This window comes from Octopus sinensis, linkage group LG19, assembly GCF_006345805.1.
Source record: "Octopus sinensis linkage group LG19, ASM634580v1, whole genome shotgun sequence".
Taxonomy (NCBI): domain Eukaryota; kingdom Metazoa; phylum Mollusca; class Cephalopoda; order Octopoda; family Octopodidae; genus Octopus; species Octopus sinensis.
The window spans coordinates 43,435,382-43,452,881 of NC_043015.1; positions in this window are offsets into that span (position 1 = coordinate 43,435,382).

Below are 17,500 nucleotides of genomic sequence, written 5' to 3' on the forward strand. Positions count from 1 at the left end.
TCTTCTTCTTCTTCTTCTTCTTCTTCTTCTTCTTCTTCTTCTTCTTCTTCTTCTTCTTTTCTTCTTCTTCCAATCAGGACCCACAATGAATAATCTCTAATTCGAGCCTACTCTAAGCTACTAAGAATGCGGGTGGCAACTTGAAGATCCACCCACCACACACGCGATAGACTGGCGGTTCCACGGGCGCGAAAGCTACGTTGTTATACTCATTCGGTAAACGGTGGCTTTTAACGGGTGGAGAGCTGAACCATCATGGGGTACAGAAGCTTTGCAATCTAGACGAGGGCCTGAAAGTTTACCGCACTATAGTGGGTTACACCATGGTTCCTCTGCTTTGTGGCAGAAGTAGGAAGAAAGAGTGGGAGAAAGTTGTGGTGAAAGAGTATAGCGGGGTTCACCCCTCCCCGCCTGATCCTCGTGGAGCTTAGGTGTTTTTACTCAATAAACACTCACAATGCCCGGTCTGGGAATCGAAACCGCGTTTTTACGACTGCGTGTCCGCTGCCCTAACAACTGGGCCATTGCGCCTCCACTTGCTGTTGCTGTTGTGGTTGTTGTTGTTGCAGTTGCGTTGCTGTTGTTCTTGATGTTTCTCTCCAAGTCAGCTCTTATTGCAATGACATATTTTCAAAACCGTTCAAATCATGGCTGACACATCTTTTGATTCCCAGCAAAAGTTCACCATGGACTACATTATCTAATGTGCGCGAATTTTAAACGCGTAGAGCTTAGTCACTCGGAAAGATTTGGCTGGTATTTTTAGCAGAAGAATTAATCAGATAGAAACCCCTACGCTGACTTGTAAATTGAAGTTACCACCAAGAATACAAGTGAATCAATCGCTCCTTTGATCGATATATCAAGAACTGATATCTCTGATGAACAATCGATATATCAAAGATGAAAAACATCGTGATGACAAGAAGCGTATTTGGAAGAACAAGAAGATAAGATTAATAAGAATCGATACATTGGATATGACGATAAAGCGAAATAATCACAAGTAACTCCGCCACATTCGCAATGGCAATCTTGTTAATGGTCATACTACAAGAAGAGTGTCTTGTAGATGCATTTTCTTGACGACCTAGTGACCATATTGAGGTTGTCACTAGGTCAGTTAGAAAATGCAGTGAAATTACTTTAAAAGTTATATCCACCGTTTAAGACTGAGTACAATATAAGGCAACGTAGCTTCTGTTAACACATACATACAAACACGCCTATCATCTATCTATCTATCTATCTATCTATCTATCTATCTATCTATCTATCTATCTATCTATCTATCTATCTATCTATATATATATATATATATATATTTATCTATCTATCTGTTTATCACTCTCTCTGTATATATATATATATATTATATATATATATATATATATATATATATATAATATATATATATATATAATATATATATATTATATATATATATATGGGAAAAGTAAGAAGAAAAATAAACGCAAATGCACATTGGAAATCAAAACAAAAAGCCTTTTATGAAAAATAACGAAAAATATACACAATTTGATGAACTGAGGTAAGAATAAAAGTAATAAAAGTCATTATTGTGAATTGTTAAAGAGATTTAAAAGCATACCGGTTACGTAAATTACTAATTACTGCTTTGAGTGCACACCGATTAATGAGCGGTGTCAGGTCTAATATGTTTTGTAAAATATTTCTATTATATATATATATATAAGTACATTAAAAGGCCTCTAAAAGAAGAAGCAAGTACTAGATACACAAAAAGTGGATAAATTCAATGAAATGAATGTTCATTTCATTGAATTTATCCACTTTTTGTGTAACTAGTACTTGCTTCTTCTTTTAGAGGCCTTTTAATGTACTTATATATGAATAACATATAGCCTAATGGCTAATTTCTCTTTTGTGCTAGATCACCGGTAATAATAATTATTTTATTACCTTTTTACTATATATATAATATATATATATATTATATATATATATATATATATATATATATATATAATATATATCTAGGAACAAGCATTACTGACGAGCATTAATTTCCATTAAGAACAATTGAGAACACATTCTTCGTGGTAATGGCGATTTGACGTCTATGTTTAGCATATTAGGAGTCCACTTTAGTGGTCATTCTCTTAATTTTGTATGTAACAATTTTTAATTTTCGGATTTTTAAAATATGCTAAGCCACTGGTTTTAAGTTATTAATATCAATTCTTACCCTTATAGGTGGTGCTATTAAGTTAGACATGGCCTGGGCCAATAATGGCCGAAACCTATCAAAGTATCAAAGTATATATATATATATATATATCAAGCGAACACACAGTCGCTGATTTTGCAACCAGCAAAAAATGCTCGTTCGAACGCACGATCTTGCAATCGCAAGTGCGACGATCTGAGCAGTAAGCCACGTGCCTTTAGGACAGACGCACACGCACCCCACAAATACACAATACACTTACACACTCACACACACATTTATTACGTACATACACACATTTGTGCATATCTCTATACGTATCTTATTTCTTTATTGCCTACAAGGGGCTAAACATAGAGGGGGCAAACAAGGACAGACAAGGAGATTAAGTCGATTACATCGACTCCCAGTGCGTAATTGGTACTTAATTTATCGACCACGAAAGGATAATAGAGAATGTCGACCTCAGCGGAATTTGAACTCAGAACGAAATACCTATTTCTTTACTACCCACAAGGGGCTAAACATAGAGGGGACAAACAAGGACAGACATACGGATTAAGTAGATACATCGACCCCCAGTGCGTAACTGGTACTTAATTTATCGACCCCGAAAGGATGAAACGCAAAGTCAACCTCGGCGGAATTTGAACTCAGAATGTAACGGCAGACGAAATACCGCAAAGCATTTCGCCCAGCGTGCTAACCTTTCTGCGAGCTCGCCGCCTTAATCTCTATACGTATCTGTCCATCTATCGATCGACCCGTCTCTTTGTCAGTTTGTATGCTTGCATCCTTGCATGCGTTCCTCTTCGTAGCCAATGCGCGTTCGTTACACATCCATAAATTATTTCGCAATCTTCTCTTGTCCGCCACTTTGTCGCGCTAATTTTATAACTTTACCAATCAAGAAACAGCGACGATACCATGTCAACTCGGATAACGGATCCCTTCTATCACACATACCTACCTATTACTCGCTTCACTAAGTTTTATTTACAAACGCAAGGAAGCTACAATTTGTACTGGCAACGCATACCATGATAATAAAAAAACAACAGCAACAACAAAACAATAGAGTTAATCAAATATACCAGAGGTAGTTTACTTTATTATTAACTTTTCTCTCTAAATCATCCTATTCATTATCGCATTTCTTTCAACAATACTTTCCATGTATACCACAATTCCAGTTGCATTGCGTTGAATCACTGGAATTGTACAACGGAACAGAAAATGGCACTTTTCCGCAATTTCTCAAAAGCAGCTATCGTGTCATAAATATAGTGTTCTTCTTAATCAAGATGGATGGACGAATCACATTTGGTATCAGTCTTACTTGTCTGTCTGATAGATTGCGTCTCACAAATTTTGACATCAGCGTAGATTGTGTTAGGAATCGATTTTCAATAATTATCGCTTGCAATATACAGTTCGTCGGTGTTTAAGGCTAGTAATTATTTCGTGTTCACGTAGTATTTTAATTTTAAGATTCCTATATTACTTTCAGTTATTGGACGCTTCCACCATGATGGATCACGTGATTTCAAGTCTTCGTTTTATATTATCGTTTCGATTCCACCATTTACTTCAAGTACCTAATTATTTAATTAGTCTTTATTTGTTGAACTGCTAGATAAATTGGTGCAAACATAAACACACCCATAGTTATTTATCTTATATATATAGGCGAGCTGGCACAACCGTTAACACGCCGGGCGAAATGCGTAGCCGTATTTCGTCTGCCGTTACGTTCTGGGTTCAAATTCCGCCGAGGTCGACTTTGCCTTTCATCCTTTCGGGGTCGATAAATTAAGTACCAGTTACGCACTGGGGTCAATGTAATCGACTTAATCCCTTTGTCTGTCCTTGTTTGTCCCCTCTAGGCTTAGCCCCTTGTGGGTAGTAAAGAAATATATATATATATATATATATGTGTGTGTGTGTGATATTATTATTATTATTATTAATATTATTATTATTATTATTATGGAGATACACCGGGGGACGTGGGAATATTATTATTATTATTATTATTATTATATTATTATTATTATATTATTATTATTATTATTATTATTATTGAGTGAGAAAGCAACGCATGCCATGAAAATGATACTGGGATAAAATATATGAAGCCCAATATACCCATCATTATCCTCATGGTTTAGGGTTCAGTCCCACAACATGGGATCTTGGGTAAGTGTCTTCTACTATAACTTCGAACCAACCAAACCTCGTGCGTAGATTTGGTAGAAGGAAAGTGGAAGAAGCTCGTCACATATATACAAGTATGTGTGTGTGTGTGTCTCGCCGCCATCATAGCTTAGCGGTTTGGCAAAAGGGATCAATAAAATAAGTATTAGGTTTACAAAGAATAAATCCTGGGGTCGATTTCTTCGACTAACACCCTTTAAGGTTATGCTCCAGCATGGCCGTAATCAAATGACTGAAGCAAGTAAAAGAACAAAAGGAAAAGAATATATATATATATATATATATATATATATTGATGTAAACTCTAATTGACGCCGCCTTGCAATGGGATCGAACCAGGAACCACATACGCACTAGAGGTAGACATAATGCTTTCTTCTGTTTACTTTGAGTTTTTGATATTCTGAATCAATAAGGCGACAAGCTGGCAGAAATGTTAGCATGCCGGGAGAAATGCTTCACTGTATTCTGTCTGCCGTTACGTTCTGAGTTCAAATTCCGCCGAGGTCGACTTTGCCTTTCGGGGGTCGATTAAATAAGTACCAGTTACGCACTGGGGTCGATGTAATCGACTTAATCCGTTTGTCTGTCCTTGTATGTCCTCTCTGTGCTTAGCCCTTTGTGTGTAGTAAAGGAATAGGTATTTCGCCTGCCTTACGTTCTGAGTTCAAATTCCGCCGAGGTCGACTTTGCCTTTCGGGGTCGAGTAAATAAGTACCAGTGACGCTCTAGGTTCAATGTAATTGACTTAATCCCTTTGCTTGTCTTCTCTATGTTGTTTAGTCCCCTGTGGCCTATAAAGAAACAATTATTCCGAATCAAATACAATAAACTGCTCAACCTTGTATACAAATTCGGTAGGAGAGGATATTCGTTGAGCGATGCCTCTAATTTTCAAACGTCAGGTAATCGACTCGATTTATCCATACAGGTGAGAAGCATAATCGATAGTAATAACACACATTAAAGTTAAGCTCAATAGTCAAGAATAGTATAATGCTTATTGCATACTGCACATGTATAGTCAGATGCTCACCGATATTTCCAATATTTACACTCGAATACTTGTTGATGAAATTAATATTAATAATTAATGGTAGCGCAGGAAATTACTGTCATATTACAGAGTAACTTGTGGCGAAATTCATTGATATGACTGCTATTTAAAATTTTTGAAATTACTTGTCAGCTGTTTAGGGAAGTTTAATAACCTGGAGGCAGGGATGTGGCTTTACTGACAAAGATCCTCCCAGGTTACTAAGGTTAATGCAATTTTAACTAACGATTTGGTGATCTGTGAAGGCAAATATGCGTAGAAACAAAATTCTAGAAATCCAGGCTGCAGAGATGATGATTAAAGAAATTATTTAGTTCGTGGTTGGTGAGTGGGAGAAGTTTGAGAATAATGAGTGAAAGAGAAGGTGTGTAAATCAGTTGGAGTGATGGGGAAATTACACAACATCCGAGTTTAGATTAATGCGAGCCATTACACTAAGGATAGAAAATGAAGGAGAGAGAAAAAACTACGTATCGCAGTCATTTTATTACGAATCTATTGGAGTGTCCGGAAAGTTCGTGCCGGTTTTTAGAATAAAGAAAAAGGTCAATAAATTCTTGCCATTACATTTTTAATCAACCAAATATGAACTAGTTTCTTACACAATGCGTCTCCATCTTTCCTTTAACTTGAAAATACCCATCTTCCCAGAATTCAGGTGGTTTCATGGCAAAGAATTCACCAAAGTATCTTTTTACGTCATCCATGGAATTAAAATTTTTACCATTAAGACTATTCTGCAGAGACCTTAATAAATGGAAATCCGAAGGAGCAATATCTGGTGAATATAAAGGGCGAGGTAACACATCCCAGCCGAGCTGCAGTAATTTCTGTCTGGTTCCCAAAGCATCAAGTGCCGAAAATGCACCTTCTTATCTTCCATTTGAAAGGGTTACAGAATTAACATAGGTTAAAGGAACATAAATCTTCTCCTACGAAAGGATACCTTAAACTGTGCTCTAAATGGAGGTGTAGTCAAATCCTATTTTATGGACTCAATCATATTCTAAAATTAGTCGAAAGATAAGCTACTATAAATCGACACGAACTTTCCGGACAACCCAATGTATTTGTGCGATGAGGAATTTATATAGTGTATGTTGCTTATATTAATCGGACAGATGTCCTCATTTTGATGGTTGATATCACTGCATTTCGGCTGTTTTATGCTCCCGCCTTGTTCAGGTGTTTCGTGTCAATTAATTGCCCAGATGAGGCTTTCCTTGTGTCAAGACTGCACACTTACGTCGTATGTAGGAAACGGGACGTCTGGAAGATATGACTTTTAGAAACCATATGTATTCCATTCACCAAGAATTGAAGGAAAACAAACCATAACTCAATATAAAATAAACGGTTGCTTACGAGTGTTTAAATCCCTACAGAGACATTGGAATAAAGAGCATTACAAAGAACATAACAGTGCAAACTAAAGGACTCGCGAGAGATCGCTCCATATTAACCCATTTTAACAAACTGTCCTCGTTTGAGGACAATTGTATTTGGTGTGTTTATTGCAATAATTGTTAACTGGTCGAAAATAGTGCTTGTTGTATTTATTTCACCATTGTATTTGATTTATTTACTGAAATAAAGGTTAACTGGACGCTTCTATATGTTTGTTATCCCTATTTATATAACTATCTTCAAAATTTCGACAGGGTTAACCTGGGTTAAAATGGGTTAATGTAGAGAGCTGCAGGTGTTTCCAGAAATGGAAGAATATCTTCATTCTGATTTCAAACTTAGTAACAGATAGCTTCCATTATTACCTTTGACGCTTTGTAGCATAATAACCAGAGATATACCCGAACCGATTTAGTAGATTTAACTCTCATTTACAAAACAACCGATGTAAAAGAACGTTAAGCTTTTTCTCTCTTCTCAATTCACATTTCTATTATTGGCGCAAGACAAAATAGGTAAAGTAATAAAGACTGTATACTTTGAAACCATACGGCTTCTACGTAGATTAGGTACTTATCCGTCAGTCGATATTTATTCGAGAAACAGTAATTCGAGAAAATCACCAAGGCGTTGATAATAGATCCGTTGTGATTGCCACAGTGATATGCATGTTTTGCAAATCAACGAGTAAGTTTATCTGTGAATTAAATTTTTACTGTAAGAAAAACATTTCTGGAAGTCAATGAAAGAAGGATTGTTAAAAAGACTACTCAATCGTAAAGATTTGAATTGCCTTCCTGGTCAATTGTTAACAATTTAGATTAACTATTTACAAGTAATTTCTTTTTTTTTTAAGTACGATGCTACTTTTCTTAGATAAAGAGACTAGAAATCAAGACGAGAGTGATTCAATTGGAAGTTAGATGGTTTACCCATGACTAGAATAAGAAAGCAAGATCGATATCAATTGCCTGGACGAGAAATTTGCATCACCGTTCTATGTGGAATTGTTTGGTAAAATGTCTCATGAAGGTCAATTAATTCCTAGTTTCTTTTTACGGATCACATTCTTTTATATACACTTACGTATGCGCGTGGCTAGGTGTGTGGGGTGTTGCACTCACGATCGCGAGATCGATGTTTCGATTCCCGGATCGAGTGGTGTGTTGTCCTCTTGAACAAAGCAACTTCATTCACATTGTTCCTGTCCCTCAGCTGTAAAGGAATATATCTGCAACGGAGATATATCTGCGCCGTTCAAGGTGTAAGTTGTTATCTGTGCTGCTTACACGCCGTAGAAATCGGGTAACTAGTCTTATAAGACCTAGGATCCCACACGAAACGGTCATTTCCAGGAGACGTCACGTATTTTTTATGAATTTTTATACGACACACCGTTTTGTTTCTGGATGGAAGCACTCCGTCGGTTACGACGACGAGGGTTCCGGTTGATCCGAATCAACGGAACAGCCTGCTCGTGAAATTAACGTGTAAGTGGCTGAGCACTCCACAGACACGTGTACCCTTAACGCAGTTCTTGGGGATATTCAGCGTGACACAGAGAGTGACAAGGCCGGCCCTTTGAAGTACAGGTACAACAGAAACAGGAAGTAAGAGTGAGAGAAAGTTGTGGTGAAAGAGTACAGCAGGGATCACCACCATCCCCTGCCGGAGCCTCGTGGAGCTTTAGGTGTTTTCGCTCAATAAACACTCACAACGCCCGGTCTGGGAATCGAAACCACGATCCTATGACCGCGAGTCCGCTGCCCTCACCACTGGGCCATTGCGCCTCCCGTTTTGTTTCTACAGTAAAGACAGCAGTGGTTGTATTTTCAGACCAATTAAATCATCTGAATAGATTTATTATTTCTCTTGGCTTTGTGACATATCTACTTATCGAGGTACAGTGCAATACGTGTTACATAAAGAAGCTCAATTAAATTAGGCTCAAAAACACTAGGGCCATTTACTAAACGTTGATAAGATATTAGAACAGTGCACATCCTCGTTTCGATCTCTTCATTTCATTTACATCGGCACTGCATGTATAAAAGCATAGATGTCATATATTCTTATCATCCCTCCATTATATAGATTGTCAGTGAAAGGCGGCGAGCTGGCAGAAACGTTAGCGCGCCGGGCGCAATGCGTTGCGGTATCTCGTCTGCCGCTACGTGCTGAGTTCAAATTCCGCCGAGGTCGACTTTGCCTTTCATCCTTTCGGGGGTCGATTACATAAGTACCAGTTACGCACTGGGGTCGATATAATCGACTTACTCCGTTTGTCTGTCCTTGTTTGTCCTCTCTATGTTTAGCCCCTTGTGGGTAATAAAGAAATAGGTATTTCGTCTGCCGCTACGTTCTGAGTTCAAATTCCGCCGAGGTCGACTTTGCCTTTCATCCTTTCGGGGGTCGATTAAATAAGTACCAGTTACGCACTGGGGTCGATATAATCGACTTACTCCGTTTGTCTGTCCTTGTTTGTCCTCTCTGTGTTTAGCCCCTTGTGGGTAGTAAAGAAATAGGTATTTCGTCTGCCGTTACGTTGTGGGTTCAAATTCCACCGAGGTCAACTTTGCCTTTCATCCTTTCGAGGTCGATAAATTAAGTACCAGTTGCGTACTGGGGTCTATCTAATCAATTGGCCCCCTCCCCCAAGATTTTAGGCCTTGTGCGTAGTGTAGAAAAGATATAGATTGTCAATGTAGTGTGTAGATATCTGTAGGATATCGATTTTAAACCCGTGCGTATTGTTCCAACGATGTGAATAATTTAGAATCGCATGTTCGATTATTTTAGTTTTCTTGTCTATATTCATCGTTTATCGATTACCTAATGACGAGCATGTGGACTCTGGAAACCTCTAATTCGTCGCATGATCTACTCGAATTATCAGTTAGATTCCACTCAAATCACACGCCAACATATTTAAAAAGTGAATGACACATTAGATAAATACTGTAAATTTAGATATTAATTGCTTTCAAGGACACGGTATTTCGTTTTCAACCCTCATACACTACCAAGTATATTAAACGTTCACTATTCAATATTGTGTCTTGCTTCTGTGTTAGCAGTGCGATGTTCTCATTTTTATGTTTTACCTCTGCAGATTTTATATAAAACCCAGAGAACGCACTGAACGTCACGACGTTTTGCATACGAATACCGCTATATAAGCAATGCCTTCAATCGCACTGTTTACATAAACGTATTCGTATACAAAACGTCATAATTTTCAGTGCTGCCTCTGAATCCTATATAAAAACCTATAGTGATTAACGTGGAAAATGTAGCCGTAGACTGAACTGTCACGGTTGGAATTGCTTTAGGTACAGATCTGTTGGATTAGGTTTGGTTTAACTAAACAGCAACAGACAGCATCTTCCTAGAACAACAACAAAACAGAGTTTACATCTCCGTGTTATAAAAAGACAAGCCATTAAATATATTTCCATTTACAGAATGTACATGGTACTTCATTGACTAAATTACAAAGAACCATTTTATTTTGTCATATGCTTGCGTAATGCATCACATAATTATTTTTGTCAAATACGACAAAGAAAAAAAGAGAGAGAAGGGGGAAAATGACATCCATTTTGTAGTGCTGTACGCAGACACATATAAGAAACTTATAACAGAAACAGAGAGGAAAAAAAGACAATGTTTTTACAGATTTTAAAAGTCACATTAGTTAGACTAAGCAAAAAAAGATAATTCCATTGAAGTAATTACTTGGTACATTTGATTATTGTTTGACTAGAAATTTCTTAATTGTGAAAGACATTTAGGACAAAAACCTATGTGGGTAGAAATCTATATTAAGTATTTGAGATAATAAAAGAATCCGTCATTGAATTAAGCAACCGTGTTAGAAATAACTATTACGGGTAGGACGAAACCATTGCAGAATACAAAAGTATTCTGTATCGTAGTTAAAAAAAAAAAACATGATTTGATAGGCAAAGGCAGGAGTTTTTCTTGTCCTTCCTTGAATGGCGAAGTTGATTCGGTTACGGTTCGTGTTTAGCTTGAATAGTCATATCTTTTGTTTTTACTCTCTTTACTCTTTTACTCTTTTACTTGTTTCAGTCATTTGACTGCGGCCATGCTGGAGCACCGCCTTTAATCGAGCAACTCGACCCCGGGACTTATTCTTTTGTAAGCCCAGTACTTATTCTATCAGTCTCTTTTTGCCGAACCGCTAAGTAACGTGGACATAAACGCACCAGCATCGGTTGTCAAGCAATGCTAGGGGACAAACACAGACACACAAACACACACACACGCATACATACATATATACGACGGGCTTCTTTCAGTTTCCGTTTACCAAATCCACTCACAAGGCTTTGGTCGGCCCGAGGCTATAGTAGAAGACACTTGCGCAAGGTGCCACGCAGTGGGACTGAACCGGGAACCATGTGGTTGGTAAGCAAGCTACTTACAACACAACCACTCCTGCGCCTATTGAATTTATCTTTTTAGTTGAATCACTCATTAGACTACAGCCATACTGGAGCACCGCTTTGAACAATTAGCTTTCGGTCGAATTAATTGAGCCCAGTATTTGTACATTTTTAAGGTTGTAACTTATTCTATCGGTCACTTTGCCGAACCGCTAAGTTACGGGTATGTAAACACATCAAAACCGGTTGTCAAGGTGCCTAACAGTGGAACTGAACCCAGAACCTTAGGTTTTTATTTTCCTTGCTGAGTCTAATGTTCTACTTGAAGTATTGCAGATCAATACTTGCAGAAAGAAGGTGATTCCAGAGAAATGGTTTCAGGTGAAGATGAAGGCTTGAGCTTAGCAGGGGGAAAAGGTTGGTTTGGGCATACCAAGGGTGACAACAATTGGAGAGACGAATTGATCGCGCGATGGAGGTACGAGACCAGCCATGTCCTTGGGCGTTATCTTCCAAGATATTCTAGCCTTAAGTATATTGTTCTTCTATCAGCAGACAACGAATAACAAGACCATCCGTTGTAGACAATCGTCTGGTTTCCTTAAGCGTAATGACGACGTGGAACAACCATTTGAGGTCACCAGTGAAAACAGAAATATTCACCCAGCAACGTGTTTGTTAGACCTCAGATACCCTTTCACATTGATAGGACAACATAAGGTAAAACAAACAGTGCCAAGTACTCGTTACAACCTGAGCATGATACCCAGTACGAAAGCACGTCTTCTCTTTACGAGTTTTAGTAATTGCACAACGGTCATGTTAGAACACATTTTTGAAAGGGGATGTAAACGAACAAACACAGGTTTTCAGGCGATAGGACAAACACAGACACAAAGACATACACATATATGCATATCTTTTTCTGTCACTCATTCACTCACACATTTCCCTCCCCCTCTCTATCTATCTATCTATCTATCTATCTATCTATCTATCTATCTATCTATCTATCTATCTATCTATCTATCTCTCTGTATATATATATAATAAATATATATATAACTATATAAATATATATGTATATATATATTATATATATATATATATATATATATATATATAATATATATATATATATATATATATATATATATATAATAAATATATATAATATATATAACTATATATAACGTATATATATATATATATATACGGACGGGCTTCCACACAGTTTCTTCCACCAAATTCACTCACACGACATTAGTTCATCCGGGTCTGAGGCAGAGGACCCCGGCCTGAGATGCTATGCAGCAGGTGGGCCAGAAATATGTGGTTACAAAGCTGGTTTCTTAACCATACAGCCATTACTGCAACTAGCCATATCTGCACCTAAGAAATCAGAATTTGTCTGCTATGAATGCATACGATATTTGTATGAAGTAAATATGGCGAAAACTTAATAACAAAAACCGAAAAAGGAAAGAATTACAAGAAGGAAATAATACAAAACGTAGTCACAGTATCCGTTGAGTTTGATGTAAATGCTCTTGTGGTTTAATCAATAATGTTTTGAAAGACGTAGATTTATTTTGCTTATTTTTACTTTGTCAGTCCCCTACTGCTTGTAAATTAACTTCAGTTTTGGAACAAGTCTCCTCGGTTTGAATTTCGTTAAGTACATCATATTTTTTTTATTGATTAAATAACGAAATAATTCGATAAATTTATTAAATTCAGTTGAAAATATCTTAAGATTTCTGATAACAAATATTCTAAGTTTAAAAATCGAAAGAAAATATTTAACGTGTCTAACAATTTATAAGAAATCTATATTCAGATAGAATTTCATGGAGGATTCTCTGAAGTGTATACATTTTATCAATAAATAAGCCATCGATTGATATCTTTCTAAACATGACCACCTCATACAAAATTACACCTGCATGTTTTCAACAATCCTACGGATCGAGATGAATGTCCACCATGTTCAAATTCTGTAGACACTCATTGTTGATGTTGTTGTTAAGCAACAAGACGGGTAAGGGTGATTAGGTGATGGTCTAGGGCTTAGGGGCAGGAGACCCCAGACCTTGGAAAAAAATAACTTTGGTTGTCTTGTTGTAGTCGAGGGCTCTTCGTTGACGCCCGACATCACTTGGGAGGTGGCCGCGAAGTCGCTGGAAATGGAGATCTCCAGGTCCAAATTCTTGAACGGCTAGACACTCATTTGACAATGTAGGCTATGGAGGGATACGCAAGGTCTGTGGCGAAGAAGAGATGTCTTATGTGGGTTTACAAGAGAGGAGAAACATTGTTGCTTACCATTACATTCTACGCCCAGCCTTATCTTTGAGATGTTAGTTGGTGTGCGTGGAAGTGTTACGGTCCATTACGGACGATCTGTTTTTCTACCAACGATACTCCTTCCTATACATTAAAAAAAGGAGCACTCCGTCGGTTACGACGACGAGGATCCTAGCTGATACGATCAACGTAACAGCTTGCTCGTGAAATTAACGTGCAAGCGACTGAGCAATCCACAGACACGGGTAGCCTTAACGTAATTCTCAGGGAGATTCAGCGTGACACAGACTGTGACAAGGCTGGCCCTTTGAAATACAGGTACAACTCATTTTTACCAGCTGAGTGAACTGGAGCAACGTGAAATAAAGTGTCTTGCTCAAGGAAACAACGCGTCGCCGGGAATTGAACTCACGACTTTATTGTGAACCGAATGCCCTAACCACTAAACCACGCGCCTTCACATTAAGACTACACATTTTAACATACGTTTTTGAAGTGTTTCCTTTGTCCTCATCGCAGGTGAATTCCTTCATTGTTCTTCGAGTCAAACATGTTTTTGGCAATCGATGACATGTTTGGTAATCGACACCTGTTTTTAGGAAAATCGATATGTTTGGCAATCTGCGATAATAAGCTGATGTTGGTAATCAGAGCTCTGTCGCAAGAGATAATATCTTTCTTTGGGTTATTGCCATTTCCTCGTTGCAGACTTCCTGCTGTTGGAAGTTAGAAGTCCATGGCGGTATGTTTCCAGCTTAATTTACCCAGGATTCAGAGTCATATGCGGAATTGGACATGTCAACATCTTTATACAAAAGTTATACATACACACATACATACATACATACATACATACACACATACATACATACATACATACATACATACATACATACATACATACATAAATACATGTGTGTGTGTGTGTGTATGTGTGTGCGTGCGTGTGTGTGTATCGTGGCACTCTGTCGGTTCCGATGACGAGGGTTCCACTTGATCCGATCAACGGAACAGCCTGCTCGTGAAATTAACGTGCAAGTGGCTGAGGATTCCACAGACACGTGTACCCTTAACGTAGATCTCGGGGAGATTCTGCGTGACAAAGAATGAGACAAGGCCGGCCCTTTGAAATATAGGACAAGAGAAACGGGAAGAAAGAGTGAGAGAAAGCTGTGGTGAAAGAATACACCAGGGTTCGCCACTACCCCCTGCCCAAAAATCGTGGAGCTTTAGGTGTTTTCGCTCAATAAACACTCTCCAAGACCGATCTGGGAATCGAAACTGAGATCCTATGACCGCGAGTCTGCTGCCTTAACCACTGGGCCAATACACCTCCACATATGTATATACATACATAGGTACATACACAAACATGTATATATATACATACATACATACATACATACAACACACACACACACACACACACACACATATATATATATATATATATATATATATATATATATATACCGTGACGGTGACCGACCAGGCCATCAGATGTTGTTACATATCGCTGGTCACAATGCGCTTCGCATTGTTTTAGCCTTCAAATGACGCCACCCTGCTGGCTAAGCGAGCAGGCGAATATACATATATATATAACGTGGTTTGCTTCTGGTGATTTACCATAATTAAAGAGAAGAGAATATTCTGAGTTAAACCAAGGTATATTGTAGAACATGCATATTTAATTGATAACTCTTAATTACTTTCTTACGTAGAATATAATAAAGTTCTAAAAGCGTTTAGTCGCTGGTTGGCGTGTATGCTACCATTTCATCCTCCTTCGGAGTCTTCGGCACCACGTAACTGGAGACATAAATTAATTAAGCTAAACTCAACATTCTAAAAAGATTCTTAAAAAGAGAGAAAAAAAAAGAAACATCTTATTTCTTTAAGTGTTTCCTCTTCATCCTAAATCGTCAATTGTGTCGCAGTAGACAAAAAAAAAAAGAAGAATTTCTTATATACAAGTAAAATATTTCCAGGACAAACTTGTCTTGCAAAGAGTTTCTTTGTGTAATAGGCGCAGGAGTGGCTGTGTGGTAAGTAGCTTGTTTACCAACCACATGGTTCCGGGTTCAGTCCCACTGCGTGGCACCCTGGGCAAGTGTCTTCTACTATAGCCTCGGGCCGACCAAAGCCTTGTGAGTGGATTTGGTAGACGGAAACTGAAAGAAGCCCGTCGTATATATGTATATGTATATATATATATATATATATATATAATATATATACTAAGCAATAAGGGTTTAGCAACGAGTTGCCTTACCACATACCGAATTTAGAAATAGCAGTCAAAGGTTTAGCTATTTCTTCTACTAAAAAGGGAGATCTCAGTAAAAACAGCAAATGCTGTTTTTACTGAGATCTCCCTTTTAGTAGAAGAAATAGCTATAACCCTTGACTGCTATTTCTAAATTCGGTATGTGGTAAGGCAACTCGTTGCTAAACCCTTATTGCTTAGTATTACTTAAATTTTCCTCGAATGAGGCTTTTACATGCCGAAGACTACTTGGTGTAATTGATAATTTTTCAAATTAATTAATTTCACCCTTCATTATTACGGATAACTATATATATATATATATTATATATATATATATATATATATATATATATATATATATATATATATATATATATATATGTGTGTGTGTGTGTGTGTGTGTGTGTGTGTGTGTATGTGTTTGTGTGTCTGTGTTTGTCCCCCTAGCATTGCTTGACAACCGATGCTGGTGTGTTTATGTCTCCTTTACTTAGCGGTTCGGCAAAAGAGATCGATAGAATAAGTACTGGGCTTACAAAAGAATAAGTCCCGGGGTCGAGTTGCTCGATTAAAGGCGGTGTTCCAGCATGGCCGCAGTCAAATGACTGAAACCAGTAAAAGAGTAAAAAGAGTAAAAAGAGTAAAGAGTATATTTCTCTTTCGTGCCATTAAGAACTTCTGGCTGATATTTCATTTTAAGCTATCCGTCGTACTATTTCATGTTGTCCTATTAGCGGCATTTTTTTCCATCCTAAGTTCTTAGTTCAAATTTTGCCCAGGTCGACGTTGCCTTGAATTTTTTAGGGCTCGTGGAATTCTATACTAGTTCAGTATTGGGGTCAATGTAACCGACTATTCGCATCCTCCAGATTTCAGACATTGCGTCTTTAATAAAAAGGATATGATGACGTTGGGATTGCACCTAGAAAGTTCTCCGAGGCACAAGTCCTGGCAGGGCTGTTTATGGAAGACCAGCAGTCACCCATGCATACCAGACTCCCTTCTCTATGCCACCGATGTTATCCAAGGGAAAAGCAACGGCTAATACAAATTGGCACCTGTGATGTCGCAACTCATTTCTACTGCTGAGTGAACTGGAGCGATGTGAAATAAAGCGTCTTGCTCAAGAACACAACACAAAATCCCGTTCGGGAAACGAACTCACTACCACACTATTGTGAGCCCGACGCTCTAACCACTGCTCCATGCGCCTTCACCTTTTAGTCTATACATATTGCATGTACCACGTCCTCGCATAGTTCTTTCTTGTGTTTTTCCTCGGGTTTTTAAAAATTAATTATATATATATATCATCATCATCATTATCATCATTGTTTAACGTCTACTTTCCATGCTAGCATGGGTTCGGACGAATACTGAGGACTGGCGAACCGGATGGCTGCACCAGGCTCCAATTTGATCTGGCCGAGTTTCTACAGCCGGATGCCCTTCCTAACGCCAACCACTCCGAGAGTGTAGAGGACCAGTCAGGCGGTACTAGCAACGGCCACGCTCAAATGGTGCTTTTTACGTGCCACCTGCACAGGAACAAGTCCAGCGGCACTGGCAATGACCTCGTTCGAATGCTTCTTTTTCACGTGCCACCGGCACAAGTG